Below are 23,207 nucleotides of genomic sequence, written 5' to 3' on the forward strand. Positions count from 1 at the left end.
TAATTAGAAGCTGTCTTTAGTCTTAATGCTATATTGTTCTCTCACTTATGAATTCTTTGCCAAGATATTGGTTTAGGTCAGCCATTTGCCTTCAGACCTGGTTCAAGGAAATTTCTGGTAAAATGCCCATCTCTGTCCTCTGACTCAAAATACACATATCTTAGAAACATTCCAGTGTTAACTACTTTGTTTCTTCCCCTTTACTGACCTGCAGCAACCTCATTTTTCTACCTAGTATCTAATGCTAATGTTAATATTAAAAAAATTATAACAGAAGTACTAACTCCTATTATGTACTTACTTTTCATCAAGCACTGTGTTAAAGGCATTTTATTTAATTGCTAGAAGAGTTCTAATAAATAACACTCTTCCTAAATTCATTTTACAGACAGTGAACTCAAGATGGTAGAAGTCAAAAGACTTGACCATGACCAAGCAACTAAGAAAGTGTACATCTGAGGCACTGACTTTCACGTCAGGGCTATAAGTCTATGTGATTCTTCTCTAAGGAAAACCATGTGCTCTTAGGTCTCTATCCATAGGTAATTTCTGAAAATTAAACTACTATGGTTTAGCTCATGTTACTCTAACAGACATCACAATTCCATGTCCTTGTGATTTTAAAAATCTGTTTTATTTTCATTGAAATCTCCATAACTGCTAAATTTAACAATCACTCATGATATTTAAATAAATATCAATGTTTGAATATCCAAGTACAGTGACATTTGATTCAGTAATTATCATGAACATGATAAAAATTATTCAAATACATATGAAACTGATTGACTTGACTATGGACTGTCTATGAGTGCACGCGTTTTTCCCTCACTACTCTATCTACTGAATTTGGTCAACAGAAAGACCCCTGACTACATTTTTGGTTCAATTTAATTGATTAAACTAGACCCAACTCATTAAGAGGATGATTTGTTTTTTCAAAAACAGTTCATAAGCTTATGCCGACAGTATATTTAATCAATTTAAAATTAACTGTTGCTGTTTGGGTGAACAAATGAATAAATCATTTTAAAATATGATTACACAGGGCTACATATAATTTGGAGGAATTGTGAGACTACTAACCAGCCAGCAGACTATAAATGCAATTAATTAGCTTTTATTCAACAAAGCATGCCATTCAATTTATATTACCTCAGGTTGCACAGTGTACCTTTGCAAGTCTGATTTAGAATAAGTGAATATTGATGTATGATTTAGAAGTCATTAGATATGAAAAGTAACATGTTCCTCAGAGGAGCTGTAGAGAATCAGATGTTTCTATCAACTCTTTGCAAATATGAAGTAAGGTGGGCCTGACGAGGCCGTGGTGATGGCAAATGAACTGACATCAAATGAACTGAGGAGGTAAAGAGTTACACAGATCTAAGTGGACAGTAAAAATGCACCTGCTGCAACCCTCCAATCTGACTGCTTTTCTCTGATGCTCTTCTTTTTTTTCTTTTGTTGTTATTTTTATTAGTATATTATGTACTGGGGGGGATACATGGTGATATTTACATATGTGCTTATAATATATCTTAGTTAGATTTACCCCCTCCATCATTCTCCCTCCTCCACCCTCCCTCCTTCATAGAACAATTTCAACAGTTTTTGTTCTTCTATTTTCATACATGGATACAAAATACATCCACTATATTCACCCTCATTCCCCTTTCCTTATCCTCTCCCTCATCCTACTGCCACCCACACTAGCAAAAGTCCTATTTTATCTTCCTGTCTTTCATTTCTTTAAGTGAATATTGATCATCCAAGGGGGTGTTGCCTTGGCATTTCAAACATGTATATATCATGTTTTTCTTATCAGAAGATTAAATAATATTCTGGTGGCAGGTTTTTCGGTATACCATGAGGACATTTGAAAGGTTTGAAATGTGGGGGGAAAGCACATGCAGTCACAGGTATATAAATATATATATAACACACAGTTGCCATTCAGTACAAGCTCCTAATATGGCCTGTTGAAGAGTTGCTCATTGAAATCAGGGAAATGATGATGGCTCTCAATCCAAACAAATTATAATGCAAGCAGTGCAGGAAAAGATACAGTGCAGCAATGCACTGGTTTTCATCATTCTTTGTTGATGTCCTTATCTTAAAAGCATCAACTGCTTATTGCTGGATTGAGTTTTTCTCAGCATCTTCAATTTTAATAGATTTCAAAATTTTTAAACTTGTTTCATTTTTTCTAATAAGTCAGTAGGCAGAAAGATGTCCCTGTACCCTTTGTAATGTCTTTGGTATATAAAGAAGAAAATGGAAAGAGACTCTGCTTATCTCCTGTGTGACAGTGCTCTAACACAATTATTTTATGGGCTTTAAAATACTTGTATGCAGGACATCCTATGTCACTTTTTTTAGGCTCCACAGTTCCATATGCCTCAATACCCACCTCACCACTGCCAGCAGTGGTTCATAGTGGCTCATTGCCACTATGGGGACTTTATGCTGTCCTGTGACTACACGTCAAACCTTCCCCACCTTGAAAGTCTAATAGTCACAGATCTGTTCCCACTCTCTAGGTTTTACATTTTCTAGAATGTCATGGAAATGGGATTACCCATTACACAACCTTCTGAGCCTGGTTGTGTTTACTTAGCATAAGGCAGCTGAGATGAAGCCACATTTTCTTAGGTATCATGACTTGTTCCCTTGTATATTCAAGGGAACTTATATTTTAAGTTTAGATTCAAGAAGATTTTTTTTAAATCCATATTGTTGGCCTCTAGGGTTATTTCTAGGTTTTGGCAGGTACATAACTCCTGCTGATGCAAACGTTTTATGGTATGAATACATTAGAGTGGGATATCACAGGCTGAGATAAGAACAGGTTTCACTCCACAAGCACCTGCCCACCTGTTATGTAAAGCAGGTAGATCAATTTTCACTCCTCTGAGGAGCTCGTGAAATTCCCAGTTGCTACTTCCTCACCAACACTTGGCAGCGTCATCATTTTTACTGTAGTCTACTAGTTGAGAAGTAGGATCTTATTGTGGGTTCAGTTTTCATTTCCCAGAGAACAATGATGTTAAAACCCTTTTTAGTGCTTATTGTCTATCTATATATCTTTAGGTGAAGTTATCTTTTCAAAAATTTTGCCTTTTTTTGATTGGGTAATTTGTTCACTTGTTAACTTTTGCAAGTATATATATGCTAGATTAAATTTTCTGCTGAAGACAAAATTTGTATACCTTCTCCTAGTCTGTAGCTTTTCTTTTCAGTTTCTAATAACAATTTCCACAAAGCAAAATTTTTACCTCTTTTTTTTTAACTAGCACTGGGTTTTGAACTCAGGGCCTTGCACTTGCTAGGCAGGTGCCCTACTACTGAGCCATACCCCCAACCCCTTTTTGCTTTAGTTATTTTTCAAATAGGGTCTTAAAATTTATGTCTGGGCCAGCCTGTACCAATATCCAGTCTGTACAGATGGGATGACAGGCATTCATCACCATCCCCATTCCTCTTGTAGGTTAAGATGGGTGTTGCAAACCTTGTACCAGGGCTGGCTTGGAACTGTGATTCTCCTAATCCTGAGTGGCTAGAATTGCAAACACGAGCCACCTCACCTTACATTTTTATTTTTGATGACACCCAATTTACCATAGATTTTTCTATTCACAGATTTTCTCTTCTGTGTGTTTCATTTTAAAACTTAGTAGTTTCAGGGATGAGGCATGGTAACACATGCCTGTATAGAATCCCACTGATTTTGCAGGTGGAGATAGGACTGTGGTTTGAGACTGGCCTGGGAAAAAGGTAAGGAAACCCTATCTGAAAAAAGAAGGCAGGAGTGGTAGATTGTGTCTATAATCTGTTTGGGAGGTAGTGGTAGGAGGTTATTGACTGAAGCTAGCCCTTGGCAAGACCCTATATGAGGCTCTGAGTTCAAACCCCAGTACCACAAAAAAAAGTGTGAAAGATAAACTAAAGTAAAAAGAATGGGAATGTGGTTTAAATGGTAGACTAGCTTGCCTAGAAATGTGTAGCCCTGAGTTCAAACCCCAGAGCCAGAAAAAAACTTTGTAGCTTCATATTTTGCATTTTTAATTCCATGATCCAACTTAATGTAAATTTTTAAAAGTTTGAGAAAAAGGTCAGGATTCACATTTTTACTCCTGAATTAACTAATTATACCAACAAATATTTGTTAGAAAGCTTATACTTCCCCCACTGTGTATCCCTGTCAAAAATCATTGACCATATTCAGGTGTATGTATTTTTGGACTCTCTCAATTTTATTTGGTTGACCTATTTCTCTATAACTTTTGTCAAAACCATACTTTTTTTTCACTATTTCAGTTTTATCAGAAGTCTTAAAATCAGGTAATTTAAGTCCTCCAATTTCTTTCATTTCCAAAATTATTTGGGCTACACTAGCTTCTTTTCCTTTAGTTATCAGTTATAGAATATAAGCCTGTCCACATGTGTGAAAAATAAAGCCAAGCAATACTGTATCTGTGAACCTATTAAATCTTGATTAAAGCTGGGAGCTGATGACTCATGCCTGTAATCCTAGCTACTCAGGAGGCAGAGATCAGGAGAACTGCAGTTTGAAGCCAGTCTGGGAAAGTAGTTCTTGAGACCCTATCTCAAAATCATCCAACACAAAACAGGGCTAGCAGAGTGGTTCAAGAGATAGAGTGTCTGCCTCACAAGCCTGAGGCCCTGAGTTCAAACCCCAGTCCTGCCAAAAAGAAAAAAAAAATCTGGATCAATTTGGGGAAAATTCCTCCCCTAACTACACTGAGTCTTTAGATCCATGATCACAGTATGGCCTCTCATTATTTCAGTCTTGAGTTCTTCCACTAGTGCTTAGTAGTTTGTGGTATACAGACCATTTCCTAGCTATTGTTTAATGATACAGTTTTGTTTGACTTGTGTTCAATTTTGGTCTCTGATTGTTCATTGCATAATTAATTGTACTTGCTTTCTTGCATTAATCCTATTATCTTGCATGCTGCCAAATTCATGTACTAGTTTCAGGAGGGTTTGTTTTGTTTGTTTGTTTTTAAGGTTCTTGAGATGGTCCTGAAGACAACAGTGATTATCTGTGACTAGAGTTTTATTTGTTCCTTTCCAAGCTTTATGTACATCAGTTTTCTCAATGTATTGTGCTACATGTGGAAATTTATTATTTAACTTCTAAATATTTGATAAAGTTTCAGTTATGTTTTTATTACAGATTTCTCCTTAATTTTCCTTATTTTTGAACAGTATTTGTCCCTTCTATATCCTTGTGCTGTCACATACATCTATGTCCTCCAGGCAAGGCAGCAGCAGGACAGAGATAAGAAATTGTAGCAGAATTCTCCCAACACATCTCTCACTACAAAGACTCTTTCCTCCATTATTTTTGTCAGGGAAAAGTTTTTTCTCTCAATTTTAAGTGTCTGAGCAGCAGCTTCTGCTATGCCTCCACTGAAGGATACTGTGGGGACTAAGACCTCAGACATGAAATAGGAGAAAAATCAGAACAAAACAAACAGGAAAGAGAACTTCTGTCTCTCTGCCTCCATCCTTCAGGGGACCCATGCCCAATCCAGGAGGAGAAGGCCTCTCTTAGAGCTTTACTGTTCTTGTCTGTGACATGTTTCAAAGACTCAGGCTGCCCTAAGTCTAACCCAAGAGAAATGGAAGCAAAGGCACACATGCCATCACACACACAGACTACCACCCTGTGATATTTGTGATGTGGTTTCCATCCAAGACCCTTCATTGTAATCAAGCTACTCTTCTGTCCCTTTGACCTTGCAGTGTTTCAGAACAAGTACTTGCAATTGTTTCTAGTTTAGCTGACATTGCCTCCTGGAAACTTACGGTTTACAAAAATACCCCTTCATCCTAATATTCACTGTCTCCCAAAGAAATTAGAAGATGGCCATGCAGCAAGGAGCAGGTCATGTTAATGAGCTCATGTACCAAGGCTCAGAGTTTTACTGGCTCCAACCTCAAGGCCTCAGTCAATGTATTATCACGCTGAGGACACTGCATTTTCAACCCTGATGGAGTGAACTAGAAGAGAAGGACCCTGCTCCTACAGTGACAAGATAAGTTGCATCAAGAAACTGGTAGTTTTTCCTAGAGAGTTTGAGGCAAAAAAATTAATCCTGTCTAATCTGGGACAAGTTTTGCTTTTTTGTGTGTGGTTTTTGGTGAGACTGGTGTTTGAACTCTGGGCTTCACACCTGAAGCAGGGTCTCTACTGCTTGAGCCACACCTCCAGTCCATTTTGCTCTATTTTGGAGATGGGGGGTCTCAAGAACTATTTGCCCAGGATGGTTTTGAAGAGTGATTCTTCTGATCTCAGCCTCCCAAGTAGCTAAGATGACAGACATGAGCCACCAGCATCGGGTTTTCTTCTTCTCTTAATCCTAACAAGATAACTAGAGTTTTCCACAAGGTCAGGGCTCATCTATCAGGATCTTTTATTTGGCATCTTCATCATTTGTTCATCATCTCCTGTGCACGTAGATGGGGGGCAAATCTATCTTGAGTAGCATGCAAGTTTCCTAGCTTTTTAACGCTAACTGCTGTTTTCTATCTTCCTCATCACCAAGCCAATAGAGGCTGGACATTGTGTGAATCCCATGTGGCCTTCAAACTGGACAGAGACCTCCTTCCCCTGCCAAGGAGATGCTCTGTTATTGCCACAGAAGGACTGTAATAATCAGGTTTTGATGCCCATGACAGTTCTGCAGCTCACAATGAGGCCATGGAAGCTCTTTGGACTTTCAATCCACCTGTAGGAGTGTGTAATTTTCTATGTCAAGAGTTGGATAGATAAATAAGGGGTGCATAGACAAACAACTAGCAAGCATAACTGATGCCAAAAGAATTCTCAAAGACAGATAATTTACCTTTTCTCCTTGAGAGATTGGACTGTGGCTTCTATGTCCTTACAGAACTGTTATAATTACCCAATGACTGTTATGCACGGCTCCAACACAACCTGTAGCCCACAGAGCAGGAGTCAAGATATTGAATCTCTTTTGTTCCCCACGCTGTCCTTGGGGAATACTTCTTGTCACATCATGATTGGGAAATTCTGCCTTTAAGTGTGAATTTCCCATAGTTCCCTGAAGAACAGCCATCCTATGAAGTGATGATGTGAGTGGGGTCAAGGGTTCTATGGTCAAATAAGTCTGAGTTCTGCTAAGTATTGAATCCATACTTGGAGATCCATAATGCTCACTGGCTTTTGAATAATTCCCAGGCACCAAAATTTCAAATGCATTATTGAATCCTGAGAATACAAATCAAATTGAGAGCTGGAATATCTTCTTCTCATGTAATTTTCCTCCATTTCTTCTGAAAGTAAGTCCCAATCTTTCTCTTTTGAGCTACTACTTATAGGGCCAACTCCACCACCCCACAGCTAACTCATTGAGTACTGTGGCTCCCATGGACCCACTTGAGCAACAATTCAGACTATTTTTTCTACTCCCTTTCTAACAGCCTGCTCACCAGGAGTCCTCTGGGGGTTCTTGCAAATGCTGCCTTTGAGCCAGTCTGCCTTCTCACTCTTCATGTCCACCACTAATCTCTGCTAATCTGCTAGGTGTTGGTGATTAGCACAGTAATTATCCCAGCGACAGCATGACAGCCAGAAAGCATCTGAGCTCCCAAGCTGTTCTTAGAAAATTCTGCCTGGAGAGGTGATGAGTGAGAAGAACAGGAGGCATCTTAGCCAAAAGTTTAACACATGCCTTTCCAAATGCCATCTCCCTGAGGCGAGCCACTCTCTGATACCAGTGAGCAACATGGATGACTCTCTTTTATTACCGTGCCTTTTCTTTTCTTTTTCTTCTTTCCACCATGTACACATTTTTACTCCACCATGAGCAAATTTATAGATAGATAGACAGACAGACAGATAGATACGTAGGTAGGTAGGTAGGTAGGTAGGTAGATGATAGATATAAGTAGATAGATAGATAGATAGATGTAGGTAGATAGATGATAGATAATAGATACATAGATGATAGATTGATAGTTACATTTAAGAAATTTAGTAGGATAGAAAACAAAAATAGCTTTCTTTTTGTCTTTCAAGATTCAAATTTTAGCAGAGATCACAGGTTTTTATGTATTATAATGCAACCAAAACAAAAGAAAATCAAAGGGAGGTAAAAGTAGGATGAGAAAAAGACAAACATTTTTTCTTCCAGGTGGAATGGGAAAGAACTTCTTAGAAAGAAGGGATTTAACCAAAATTCAAGGAAAATTTCTATTTTACCAATCAAGACAACTGAATTTCTTACTTGAGTTTTTCCAACATGGAACATAGGCCTAGGTGTATGTTCCTTAAAAACCTTTAGGTTTTGTTATTAAAAGTCCAGAGTCCTGAAGATTACATTTTCTAGCATGAAGGAAAGGGCATTTTGGATAGAAAAAAATATACTAAATAAAGGTGTAGAGGGTTCATGTCAGAACATTAACAAAGTCCAGATGATGTAGAGCTTTTAGACAATCGTGTTTTGACTTTTACTGCAAGTGATGATTTAGGAAAGTACTGGAAGGTTTTGAGTAGAGGAATAATATAATCTAGCTTTTTTTAAAAAAGGACTTTTATTGCTTTGGTGAGATTAGAATGAAGGTTTGGGAGGATCAAAAAAGGAAAGAAACAAAGAGATAAAAGATAACAGTGGTTTGGATCAGGAGGGTAGTAGTGGAGATAGTGAGAAATGTTCTACTTCTGTTCATGTATTCAAAAGCTTGGTTAGATGTCTCTTGTAGTCATTGACTTTTTGTCTTCCTTACTAGCTTCTGAGTTCCTTGATGACAAAACAAATGTATTATTCAGCTTAGATTCTTTGTACCAGCATTGCATTTGCCTGATAACAAGCAATCAATACTTTTTACATAAGTTTGATTTCTGTATGTTAATATATGTGTATGTAAAATGAGTATTGTAGAATTGTATTAGAAGCAGAACAATGTACAATGCATTCAACACCACTCAGAAGTTATCAGTCCATTCTGTGACATAATTCATGAGCAGATAAGCAATCAAAAGCATAACTGGAATAAAGGCTAAGATTAGCATGCTAGACAAAAAAAAAAAGTGTAGAAGGTTGTAATCCAACCAGTGGTAAGGGTCAGGAAGAGATAGAACACTTGAGAAGAGAAGAGAAGAAGACCCTGGTTCCACCCCCTACACTGCACTAACTCTGTAAACTCCTTTAAGGTCTATAACTTCCCTGTGTACCTAATTCCTCTATTAGAAACCAGCAGCAATACCAACTCCTATGCTTTGTGGAGGTGGCTTTGCAGCTCAGAAGTAGACATTCAACCTATACTTCACCATGTCCTATTCATAAAACTTAAGTTCTGGACTGTATATTTTCTTCTCATCCATAAAAGTGGTGATAGCACATTTGCTTCCTGGGGCATTATGTCACTAATGAAAGCTAAAGGTAAATGTCCACCTCCATGTCCAGGCTGTTCTCCTATTGTTCTGACCTAATGGTGATTATTTCTTATTTCGTGGGACTATGTTCAGGGGAAAGGTGAATGACAGCAAAAGAAAGCAAAGGCTTGAGAACCAAACTTGTTTCTCTTCACATCAATTGTTTACCAATTACATGATCTGGAGCAAGTTATTCTATTTTTGTGAGATTGAGTTTCCTATACCTGGGAAGATTTTTGTTTTGTTTTTTCCATTAATTTTTTTTATTAGGATATACTCATTGTACCAGGGGGATTCACTGAACCAATTCTTAATAGGCTCATACTGTACATTGGTTAGATCACCCCACTGTCTCCCCCTCAACCCCTCCACACCCCACATAAAGCAATTGCAAGACGTTTCTTTGTTCTATTTCACATACATATATGAAGTCCATCAACCATATTCTCTCACCTTCATCTCCTTTGTTCACCCTCCCGCCTCCCACAAGTACCCCCCCCCCGTACTGTACCTATTTTACAGTCCTGTCTTTTGTTATTAATTCCTAAGTCAATGTTCAAAGGGGTTCCTCAGTGTGTCCCTGCTGTGAGTCTACTTTACCTTGGTCCATTCAACACTTTCCATTGCTCTCCCTTACCCCATCCTTCCCACCCCTCATTTTCAACAGCTTTCAGTACACATCCTTATATCCTCTACCTGCACAGACGTTAGGTTTTACAATATTGTTGTTGCTATCATTCACTTTTCCTTTCCCCTCTTGGGAAGACATTCTTATAGAACTGTCATAACTATCCAATGACTATTCAGCACGATTCCAGCACAACCTCTAACACACAGAGCAGAAGTCAGGGTGCTATGTGCCTTCTTTGCCCCATGCTTGGGGAATACTTCCTGTTACATCTTCATCTGACTCTAGCTTGGCAAACAGAACTGGCACCAAAATCCATTTAAAAGATAAAGTTTTCCCTAAATGTGTACCTGGGACAAAAGTGATTTATTTTTTGGTGGTACCAAGTTTAAACTCAAGGCTTTGCACTTGCTAGGTAGGCAACTCTACCTCTTGAGTCAGGTTTCCAGTCGTTTTTTGTTTTAGTTATTTTTCACACAGGGTCTCACATTTTTGCCAAGACCATCCCGGGATTGCAGTCTTCCTTCCTATGTAGCTTGGATTATAGGCATTAGCCACCATACCTGGCCCCAAAAGGAAGTAATCTGTGGCCAATTTTTAACATCAAAGAGATAATGTCACTAAAAAAGAAGGAAAGTATGCTACTCAAGAACTACATATATATATGTATATATATGTGTATATACTATACTTATATGTACACTATATACACATACATATATAGCAAACTTTTTCACAATAAGTAAGTAAGAACAAAGTATATGAAATGTCTCCTTACAAACATCAAAAGTAAGAGATTTGAAAATTGAAAACTAGGCCATGAACTCCAAATTAGATGCCGTCAATTAAGATTCCTGGAACGGAAGACATCTTTATGGCCACTTGATAGGTACTGAGGAACTTGAAAGCCAACCCAGGCAATGAAGGCAGGACTGAGGTTGTAGAGCAAGGCTGAGGCACAGAAAGGATGAGAGCCAGGGGCCCTGTTCATCAACCTGGGAGCAAAGTAACCATTCACTGAAGTGTCCTCCAGGGTCCTATGTGGTCACCTCATAGCAGCCAGTACCTGATTCACTCTGCCAGCAATAGCTCTCAAGAGAGAAGACTAGTTATAAAATACTTACTTTTTTTTTTTAAGTGAAAAGAAGTACCAAAGACATCCCATGTTTCAACAGTGCAAGTTTAAACAATTGACTGCATTTTGGCCAAATTCACAACTACAAGGCAAAATTCCCATTGGATGTCCTTCACCTCACATTAGACAATGTTAACCCGATCTCTCTGTTATGGTTTGAATATGAAATGTCCCCACAGTTTCAGGTATTTACCATTTGGTCCCCAGGTGGTGGTGCTAATTTGGGAAGTGATGGAAGCTTTAGGAAGGTGATCTATCTAGAAGAAGTAGGTTGTGCCTGGTTTCCAGCCCCTTCTAGTCTCTCTTTGTTTTTTGTCCTCCATAGGAGGAAGAACCTCTTCCTCCACATGCTCCTTGCACCATGAAGTTACTGCCCAAGTATATGGAACCAAGCAACCGTGTACGAAACCCTCTGAAGTAAGAAAGCAAAGTAACATCTTCTTCTCTTAGGTTGTTTCTGTCAGGTATTTTGACACAGCAATGAGAAATATGACTCACATGCCTTCTTTCTGTCACCAGAGGATGGAGAGGGGGTTCTCACAGCTTAAATTTATGTCACCAGAGGTCAGCTGTGGGGGTTCCCCCAGCTTCCCAGTATCCATGCAAAACCACAGGTCCTGAGACGAACAAACATGAAAAACATTTCAAGGTGTCCCATAACAAGGAGTCTCACAAGGTGAAAGTTTTAGCAAGAATTTATTTCAGTATAACAGCATGAAGTATAGACAAGGTGGGAGTAGAGGGAGAGAAAGAAAGAAGCACTTCCTGTTCTCCACATAGGAAATGGGAGAGACTCAACATGGTGGTTCAGTATCTGTGGTCTTATACTTTCCTGGGATGGGAGAATCCATGTCACCAGAAGTCTAGCTACCCTAACCATTAGATAATAGTTCTGAATGCCAAAGATGGGTATTGTTTATTATTATAAAATATGGAGATGCAACCTAGGCCTACCCAAAACTCAGGGACAATAAGTGAGTTTTAGGACCTCCTTTGCTAGACAAGCCCTTTCCTCTACCCATCCAAGAATCCTTACAGCTTAACATCTCAAGGAGGAAGACAGAAGTAGGTAGCTCCTCTTTGTCTCCTTGTTCTTGTAACTTAGCATCTAAAAGATGGGAGGGAACCAGCTGCTCTCACTTTTCAGTTTTTACTTCCTTGTTCTAATGTCTGAGTCTGACCCTTTAAATATTTATTAAAATAACATAATTTTCCTGTCTCATCATCTATCTCGCCTGCCTCATTTCCACCCCCTCTGCCAATAGTACAGTCCCTGCCATTTGGACCCACTCTTGTTCTGGGCAGCTTGTTCATTACCACCTCTTATTTCTATTCAAAGCCATCAAGAGGAAGATCTTACAGTGACACAGCTAGGTATTTTTCATCCCTGCTAAAAGGTTCCTTTGCCAGTATCTTCTTCAGGACAAAATGCAAGACTCCATACATGGCATACTGTTGCTAAAAATTATAATATACAGTTCCTAACACAATCTGTCCATTCTCGTGACACTTCTTCTCTTCTGTCTTAAATTATTACCACCACAAAAAGAAAACAAAAATGTCATTTCCAAATACATATCCTTTTTCAAATCTTTATGAGTTTAATTTGTCTGGAATGTCTTATCCAGCTCTATTTCTACCTATTTTTTAAGTCTGAGGCATCACGTTGTAGAGAGACCTCTTAGCATCATGGTCCTTGCAGAAGTACTCTTTGAGGGGTCAATCTTTTCAGAGTGACCAGACTAGTTTTCTAAAGAATACTGGCCTCTTTCTGGAGCCTTCTGTGAAGCCAATGACTGACATTGTCTAGAAAATGATAGCTATACCGAGATTTAATGCAGGAATGAAAAAATGTTTAATCCAACATTAGCAGGAGATGGATCTGAACATCATCGTTAATATTGATGCTGCAACATTCTCTGCTCAATTTGAAAAATATCTGTATCACACAATCCCATCTTCTCCAGTTTTTCTAGAAACAAAGCATTTTGTAAAATAAAGCAATTACATGCCAAAACAAAAACAAAAACACCCCCACACAAAATGATTGTCATAGTCCTTCCATTTTTATGCTTATCAACCTCTAAAATCTCTTTGGAGAATGGAAGAACTGGGTGTCCGAATATCTCAGGAGATTTCTCTGGGTGTCTTTTTGTTAATAACTAAATGCTAGTAGTTGACACAGGCAAATGTTTTCCCCTAAGATTTATTAATAAGGCCTTGTGAAAGTAAAAGCTGGGTAGAATAATTAAACGAGCTGTGTGGAAATATTAAGTCAGTAACAACCTCATTTATAGAACACATGTTGTATTTAACATTCTAGCAAAATCTCATTTTTGTTGGGAGGCTGATGCTTCAATAAGGCAAATATGAACCTTAAAAGAATTTTGCAACATTTCCCTAGTGAAAGGCAAGAGATGACACCCTCTCCTTTCTTAGAGCATTTCTCTTAGAAAATTTGTAATTGTTAAGTCCTTCCCGTACCCCCTTGAGATATATGTCAACCTTTTTAAAAGCCTCTCTCCAGTTTTACAAGGGAAATGCTTTTCTCTGGAGCCTGGAGGCTTTTCTTTGAAATGTAAATGTCAAGGAAGTTAGCACCCCTTCCATCTCCCTTCTTGTGGGGACAGTGAGATTTAATCTAGGTACCCTGCTACCTGCTTGTGGCTGAGATAGGGGAAGTTCTGTGTTTCCTCTCAAAAGAAATTAGCACAGATGGAGACTTTAACTACCAGGTGAATTTAGAATGAACAATGTATTAACAACAGTGTTAACTCTTCTTGTTTGACTGCTAGGTACTGTTTATCCTGAGAAAATAGATGTATTGGGTAGTGTCTGCCTGGCTATCTAAAATGGTGAGGTTTTTCTTTCTTCCTTTTCCTCTCCTCCCCTCCCCTTCCCTCCCCTTTCCTCTCCTCTCCTGCCTTCTTTTTTCCTGTTCTCTATCTCTTTCTTTCTCTTTCTTTCCTTTCCTCCCTTCCTTCTTTTCTTCCCTCCCCCCTTCCCTTCCTTCCTTCTTTCTTTAAATGTTAAAGTGAACAAAAGGAAGCCATGTTAGAACTGGACCCCCTCCCCCTTGAAAGTGTCTTATTAAAAACTCTCCACCTGTCCCTAAAGGAAAATAGACATCCACCTTAAGCCAGTTACTAGAAACTCCCCTATCTACCCCAGTCTGTAAGCAACAGTAAGATCCAGCTCTCTTGCTAGGACTCCCTCTGCAGGGCTACTTCTCCACAATAAACCCTGTGTTAGAGCATGAGCCATCTTCCTGCCTATCCATTCTGTGCCATTCTTTCATTTCTAACAGGTGTGCACCATGGTCTTGTTTCTTAGGTAGCAGTTAGTCATGGGCCATGGGGGTATGTAAAGAAAACCAAAAAGAGAGGATTCTTCATGGTCTCCCAGAGAAAGACACTTAATAACCCCTATTAGGACCAAAGTACCCCACCAAGGTCATGGGCTGTCACAACATGTTTTTGAGTCACCCACCACAGCTCCTTACTCAATAAAACAGAGATCCATTCTGTTAAGCCATACTGTAGGGGTCAAGTGGACCCAATAATAGTTAATACATTGTAAATTTGTAGGCCTACCCTAGCCTTAATTATGACTTCAGTCCCATGGGCTGGTCCTAGAGAAGGACCTAACAACCCAAGTCCCTTCCACCTCAATAAAAACTGGTGCCAGGGTAAAAATAGCTGTCATTCTCTAGAGGTGACTGTTAGGAAAAACGCCACTCACAAAGAAAGCCCACAAGAAAAGTCTCATGTCCAAGAGCAAGGTTTAATGGCAGGCTCAAACTGCCAGGCTGGCTGGGGAAAGATGGCACAGCACAGACTCCAGGCCAGGCGTGGCTTTTATAGAAGAGGGAGGTTAAGGAAGTTAGCGCATGTTTGGGAGTCTCTGGTAGGGATGGAGCTTGCCTTAGAGTGTGGGAATTTCTGTTTAAGGGTGGGGCTGTCGTTGGGCATGGCTCCATTTCTCAAGTGAGGCCTAGGATAAAATGGCCACAAATTCACAAAATGGTGACATTATTGTTCTATCGTTCCCCTATTTTTTTCTTTAATATTGATGAGGGTAAGGGTTAATGATCAGGAATTGGGGCAAAGTGTTGGCCTCTTACCTGATTCCTGCTGGCAAGGGACATTGTGTGGGGCAAGATCCTCAGACTCCTGTGTCCTGGTGGGAGCCCCATAGCAGTCCTCTGGATGGTTTTGGAGGTACAAATGGTTAAACTTTTGATTAGCAATAGCAGACATACAGAATGATAAAAGGGAGGAAGCTTAAGAATAGGAGAGCAAGAAACATAAGCATTAGAATGGGCATTGTCCAGGAGAACCACTGTGAAATGTTGTTCCCTAGAGGATTCAAGAGTCCTCCCAACTCCCTTCTCTGTTTTTCTAACTGTTCCTTGAGAGGTGCTGCCACTGGAGGATCCCATTGAGCTTGACAGCAGTAGGTGTTGTGAGAATGACCAGATGAGGGCTGGTCCACTGAAGTCCCAATGGAGAGGGTCGAAGATCCTTTAGGAGAACAAGATCCCCTGGTTTAACAGAAATTGTTATAGGGTGGGCAGGATCTGATTTGCATGCTCCCTGAGAAGTTCCCTCAGAAGGTTAAGATAAAGTAGATAGTTAGAAGAGCAGGGTTTGTTGGAGACAAGTTTATTAGAAGGAGCATAAAAAAGGTGTCTGCTAAAGGCTGCATGTCTAGGGATACAGATTCTGCAAAGTCCTATAACTCCCAAGAAAACTCTAAGCTGCTTTATGGTATAGGAGAGTGGGAAATGGAGGATTGGGTAGATTCACTCATGACTCAGGAAGTGAGTCTGTCCCTTTAAGAATACACCTTGGTAGGTGACCTGTGGGAGGCAGGGGCTGACTGTCAGGATTTAGGTTAAATGTAACATTCTTGGATAAAAGACAGCTTTAGCTCATTATTTTATATAAATTTACATTTTTCACTTTGTAAATATTTGTACCATATCTAGATAAAGTATAGACACCACACTGTTACAAGGTGGTCATTTAAGACACATGAGCAAATACGTAAATGAACTCTGATTTAGAAGTACTTAAAGCTTGACAAGATCAGCAGAAAACACAATTTCTTTGATAAAATCTTTCCCTGTAACAGTTTTTATAGATGTTACTCAGAGCAGAACAATATTAAGATAACCTTGTTATTTTATAGACATAGAGAATTTGATTTTAGTTTGACATGATCCTAAAAATCTTTTAGGCCACTCTTAATCAGTTTTAACTTTATCACACACTGAAGCTTTTTAGTATACACTTTTAAAACTTACTCAGACCGTCATATAATATACTGAACCCTTTGATGGCTTGTCCTTATCCCTCCTATTTAAAACAATCTTTAGGACAAACCTTTCTTTAAAAAATCATTTCTCATCCAAAAAAAATTCCTTTTTCTTTTAACTTCCCAAGAAATACATTCAATACCTATCTATATCCTTTCCAGTTGTTTACTTTGTAACTTGTATTTTTAAATTAACTTTTATAAGAATTTTAAATTTATTATTGGAGTTGGAGCAACTAATTAGTAGCCCTGGGTTTTCTTTAAGGAATTTATGATAGGCATAAGGCCTCATGTCCCTCTGGCTTGAGGGGATTTTTTGGGAAGTTTGGAAACTGTGAGGGATTTTTGAATTTTATTTGAATAGGGAGGGCTGTCCTGGCTCACCCTACACTCATCTCATCAGTCCACACTGTGGAATCTATTTGTTCCTGAAGGAGAGGGAAGCAGAAATAGCTGCCTGAGGGAAGGAGAATTTGAGCTTTTAGTTGAGATAGTAAATCCCATCCCAGCAGAGTCACTGGAGTTTCAGGAACTATGAGGAAAGAAACACAGAAGAGGAAGTCTCCCCAAGAGCAGGCCAAAGGCCAGGTAAACTAGCACTCTAGGGGCTGGCTAGATTTGTCCCAAATGATAACTTTTGTCATTGGACCGGGGACCCAGAGAGAAAGGTAAGACAGAGAAATGAGCTCCACTATCTAGCAGGAAAATGACCTTCTGTTTTTCTGCCATTATGGCTACCCCAAGGCTCCTCAACATTGATGCCAAGAAGTGGAGCATGAACAGGAGGCCAGGACCCATCAATCCATAGGAGGTGCACCTCATCTTCCATGTGGAGACAGGGGCACTTAGACCTCCAGTGGTTACCTTTGCAGAGAGCCTTTGGGGCTGAGGCTGTCTCCCAGGCTGTCCCCCCTTAAGCATTCTCTATAGAAGCACCCCTCCTGTCCACCATGGTAGCAAGTTCAGGATGCAGGCCCCAGTCGAGTGGGGCCCTCTCTGAGAGCAGCAATGAGGTCATGGTGTCTCTTATCTTTTTCTGACCTGTTAGTAAGGTCCCGGACATACAGACATAGCTATACATACAGACAAGGCTAGCTGTATTACTTGATTCAATGACTTTTTCCTTTCAGCCACAGACTTTGAGTTTTTTACGAATATCTGGGGCTGACTGAGTTAGAAATTTATCTTTAAGGAGAGCCTCTCTCACCTGTGACTCTGGGTCCACTGTGGTATGCTTTCTGATAGCATCTTTAAGATGCTGCAGAAAGGTAAGGGGGTTTTCTTCAGGGTGTTGTTGTAAAGCAAAGTTGTTATTTTACATTGACACCTGACACTCTGGAGAGCAGGTTTCTGAAACCATTCAAGTTTCCTCACTTGAAGAATGAGGGATCTGGTCTAGCTTAAAGTACTTTCTTCCACTACGAGATGGCTGAAGTGACACTAACACCACTTATCTTCCTTAGCTTTTTTTTTTAGCAATGCTGGGGAATTGAACCCAGGTCCTTGCTCATGCTGGGCAGACACTCTCTCACTGAGCTACATCCTTATCCCCAAATATTTTTTTTCCCTTTGGCTGTACTGGGACTTGAACTCAGAACTTTATTTCTGCAAAGTGGCACTGTACTGCTTGAGCCATATCACCAGCCCCTTTTGGTGTGGATCTGTCAAAGGGACTGCCTATGCCCCTGTAAGTATAGGCACATTTATACCCTCATTTTTAGATGCCACTAGTATTGGGCCTAATTGTAAATGGTAATCATTTCCAACCTTAGTGACCTGGGCCAGAGCCCATTGCTTTTCTAATGAGAAAAGAGTCTGCTGTAGTAGAGGCATAATATCCTTTCATGCCAATTCAAAGGTTTAGATCACAAAGATAAAGGCTTGAATGTATTTGTCTGGGCATCAGTATAGCTGTCCAGATGTTTTAATTTCCCTTAGATCTGATAGCTGGAAGGGGACATAGACTTGCCCTCTTCCTACCATTACCTGTTGAAGGGGAGAGCATCCATTAGGAGGTTCTGAATATTAGGGTGGCTTAGAAGGTAGGACAGAAGGTGGAGCAATAAGGGTGGGGGGCCTTGTCATTGATAAGGGGCCTTTTGGACCTCCTTCCCCATGTTTATTGTATGGCTTATGAAGAATGGCCAGTATTTGAGTATCTAGATGGTGATTATGGAGCCAATCTGGGTGGTCTCAGAGATGAAAGAAAACTTGTAAAAGGGGACCTCAGGACTAGACCTTTTATAGAAAAGGTCTAGTTGGAGTATGGTATTGTAATTTAAGGAACCCTGTGAAGGCCACTTCTCTTGGTCACCCAAGGCATACTGAGGCCAAGCCTTAGTACAAAGCTTCCAACATTTATAAGCCAGAAGACTGGAAGGGGCAGGTCCCATCTAGAAAGAACAAAATGCTAGGATTCTGCCTTTTGGCTAACAGCAGCAGCCTCTTTAATAAAGGCTATCTTTTTAACAAAGGAATAAATCATCTGTAAAGTTAGAGAAGGGCATTCAGAGGATGTGCCAGGGCAATAACAGTATCCCAAGGGATGACTAGTGCTAATATTTGAAGGGAAAATTTATGCTGAGGCCAAAAGTATAGGAAATTTTAAATGAGAAGTTTAGAGACCACAGTAACACCCACTTCGCTATTGCTGGGACTATAACCTTGAGATAACAATTAGCTTACGAGGGCTGGGTCAGTCAGACCCACATCATAAGGTAGGGCCGGGAACAGGGTTTGAGCAAAGCACTGTTGCCCCCTCCCACATCCGGGATGAGCAATACCATCCTGTGGCCTGTCACCCCTCCCCCCTTCCTGTGTACTCGTGCCTGCACATGTTTATTCTAGGGGAAGTGACAGCGGGCCACAGCCAATGCCATGCGCAGCTGGCAGCCTAGGATGTGTGTTGGGTCCTCTGTATGGATTCTCTTAGCTATGGCAGGTGTTCCCACTGTGCCCAGGGACTGGCATCCTTGTGCATAAGTGTGCTTGTTTGTTTTCTCCCCTCCCCTTGTGGGGGCAGAGTTAGGGTGGCTGCAGTTATTATTTTTTTTTTGTAAGCACTTTTGCCTTGCTGGTGACTAGCAGCTGATTTAAAGTTGCTTTGGACCAGGTGGGGAAGCCAAGCAGAGATAAAGGACACATGGTGAGACCATGGAGGGAGCAGAAAAGGTGTCCTGACATCTTAGGTAAGGGAGGGAAAGGCAGAGCCTGGAGGCATGACACATGCCTGAAGGATTAGCCATCATCTGTGCTTCTAGGTCACTCCCATTGACTGGTACTGGAACACTTTCAGCAACATGAAACCTCCACTCTCTGGTTACTGTCTCAGGCAGAAGGAGCATTAGACAAGGGGGAAAAGAGAAGCAGTCGTCAGATGCCATAATCAATCAGGACTCCCCCAATGTAGCATGAAGCATACCTGAATAAACCCCAGGAACTGGAATCACCTTGAGGCCAGAGTTGGCAAGAAGTGGCTGGCTTGACACCATGATGGGGAAAGTCCCTCAGGAAGACAGGAAGAGACAGGCAGCATGAGCAGGGCAAGGAAGTCTGTTTTCATGGGGAAGGAGGAGGTTCAGGAGAGGATTTGGTTGGCTTAGAGGCTGGCTTAGAGGCTAATAGAACCTGCACAGGGGAACAGGAAGTACAGAGGGAGGGTTTGGTGTGGAAATAGGGAAAGGATTGAACATCAGCTATTTCCATTCACCAGCATGCCCACAGAAATTGTATAAATCCCTTAAAATATTGGGATTGAAAGTGCCATTAAGTGGCCATTTGGAGGCATTGTCTAGTGGATATTGAGGCCAGGCCTGATTACAGAGAAAAATGAGCTTTGGGGACTTAAGATCAGGCATTAGGTGAAGGGGCCCAAGGTTGGCCAGGAGACATCCCAATGGAGAGTATGAGTGAATTTGGGATGGTCCAACTCCCATGGTGAGGCCTGAACTGAGGAGAGGATATGATGAGCATCCCCAAGATATCGGTTCCTCAGGAGAGAGTAGAGGTGGAACTCCCAGGAGGGACTGGGGGCCCACAGTCCTAGGAGTGAGAGTGAGCTGAGACCTAGTGCTAGGATTTTGAGGAAATGAGAAAGAGATGACGGCTCTGTGTGCAAGGAGGACTCACCGAGAGAGGACCTTGAGGGAGGATTGACCGGTGGTGGATGGTGATTGGAGGCACACTGGGATGGAAGAAATTCCCTTTGACCAGTGATGGCATCTTCTAGGATCAGGGGTCCTGAAGAGGCAGCTCTAATCCTGGAGGAAGCGAATGAGAGTTTAAAGAGGGAGAAGGAGAGAAAACAGGATGGGTGGGGAGGCTGGGAGAGCAAGGTCAGTGCCAGGAGCGCACCCAATCCAAGTCACGGCACCAAAATGTTAGGAAAAAATGCCTCTCACAAAGAAAGCTAACAAGAAAAGTCTCATGTGCAAGAGCAAGGTTTAATGGCAAGCTCAAACTGCCAGGCTGGCCAGGGAAAGATGGTGCAGCTCAAACTCTGGGCTAGGTGTGGCTTTTATAGAAGAGGGAGGTTAAGGAAGTTAGTGCATGTTTGGGAGTCTTCAGCAGGGGTGGAGCTTGTCTTAGAGAAAGAGAATTTCTGTTTAAGAATGGGGCTGTCATTGGGAGTGGCTCTATTTCTCAAATGAGGCCTGAGGATAAAATGGCCACTGATTCACAAAATGGTGAAATTATTGTTCTATCAGTGACCCCCTTTAGTCTACTGAAAGTGTATTCCTTTCTTCACAAACTTTACTGTCACTTTCACTACATTTTTGGGTCATGCCTAAATTGTTCTCTTTCCAGGCACAAGGACTGACTTTCTGGTAATACTGTTTAACACTTTTCAAATGTTAAAACATTTCTTTTCTACATTTGTGGGGAGGTTTTTGTTAGGGTAAACAAAAGAGAAACCATGTTAGGATCAGACCCCCATTCTTGCAGGCAGTTTATTGGAAACACCCTACCACTTACTGAAAGGACTACACCTAAACTCAAGAGAATGACAAACTCTTACCTTGCTTGGGGTCATGAAACCAGAGTTTTGGACCCAAGGCCCAAACTCCTGAGATTCCATATGGCAGGTCCAACCACCCCTAAATGTCAAATAAAGAGGCATGGTGTAGGCAGAGAAAGGAGGTTTATTACATGGCTCAGTACATGTGTGGGAAGAGGCAGAGTAAACACTGAGCTCATCTTCAGACATCTTCTGGGTACAGACATGAGCTATAGGTTTAAGAAGACAAAAGAATAGGGGCAGGTGACAAAGGTATGCATAGTTAAACAGTCCCAGTCACAGGCACAGTTATAGTTGTGACTGGTAGAGCAGTCTTGGCCAGGCAGGTACCTGGTGGGTTCTTGACTGGTGCAGCCCTCAATGATGGCCAGGCAGATGGTCTTGTCCAGTTTTGGAAAGTTATCACCTGGAAGGAATAATCTGGTTCTTGTTTGAGAGGATTCTTAGGATAATTGTCCTCACTGAGAGGGTGGCAGCTCCATGTGGCTCCATTTCATTGTCATAAAGATATTATCAGTTTTGTCTCTTTTGGAATGCAAAGTGATCTCAAAGTGACTGTGAAGAGAATGGCTTAGAGCAAAGACAGATACAAAATAGAGTCAGAGATACCACACTTTTCCTATTTTTAGTTAATTTATGGACCCAAATAAATAGTCAGTGCTTTTTAGCAAAAGCAACTTGAATGCCTTGTACAGTCAGAGCTGGCTGAGTGTCTATCTCTTCTAGCTTCCCCTAGCAATTGTTGATCCTGGGGAAAAAACCTCCCCACCCAGCTAAACTGCCCCTCCAGACCCCACCCCTATACCTACTCCAAGTCTGAAGAAGCAGTAGAATTCTGGCATTGGCTGGAACTCCCCTCCACTGGGTTTCTTCCCCAATAAACCCTGTGCTCGTGTTTGAGCCATCATCCACCTATCTATTCTGTGCCTCTTTCAGTCTAACAGTTTTATGAATTTTTATGAATTGACTGGAAACATTTCTTCTCATTATTTTTCAACACTATCAGCCAAAGTCTACCTTCTTACATTTAAATAATCCAAGTATTTCTGAAAATAATCACATGGAAATTGATTAAGAAAACTAATATTGATAACCAGAAAAAAAATATTGTTACATATATCAACCCTAATAATGGAGTAAAGAGTGAATTTTAGACTCCCTGTGGTACAATAAATATTCTTATGCTTGTTTTCTGAAGAAAAAGAATGACCTGTGCTTAATATAATTTATGTATAATGTGAATTTGGGGAAACTGAGGGTTGTTAAAAGAATTTACCAAGACAGAGAGTAAGAGAAAGCAAAGATTTATTAGGATGCCATTAAGAGAACAGACAAATGGTGAGTGCTACTCAAAGGAGCATAGCAGGCTGAGACAGGGCTTCAAAAAGAGGTCAGGTTAGGCCACTTTTGATTGGTCATCTCCATTTTTGTGGACCTTACTAATTGGTTGTCTCTCCTGGGATCATGGTTTGAATTTGTTCCATCTGGACCTCTCAGGAGGCTAGATCCACCCTCCACATTGCGTCTGTTCCTTGGTATTTCTTTGTCTACTAATGTCAATGGCAATGGTATAATTTCTGGTCAGAAGACTTCCAAATTCTTTGTGTCCCACATGGAAGAATCCAGGGAAGAACTCATGGATATAAATGGAATTTATTAAAAATTAGGGAATGGAATT

The 23,207-nt window shown here is 40.6% G+C and overlaps 1 pseudogene; it reads right to left on the reverse strand.

Annotated features, from left to right (window-relative positions):
- LOC109676274 (large ribosomal subunit protein bL35m-like) overlaps nucleotides 1–22,434 on the reverse strand; it is a 177,423-nt pseudogene extending 154,989 nt beyond the window's left edge.
- Nucleotides 22,435–23,207: the final 773 nt, after the last annotated feature.

Source organism: Castor canadensis, chromosome 2, assembly GCF_047511655.1.
Source record: "Castor canadensis chromosome 2, mCasCan1.hap1v2, whole genome shotgun sequence".
In the NCBI taxonomy this organism is placed as follows: domain Eukaryota; kingdom Metazoa; phylum Chordata; class Mammalia; order Rodentia; family Castoridae; genus Castor; species Castor canadensis.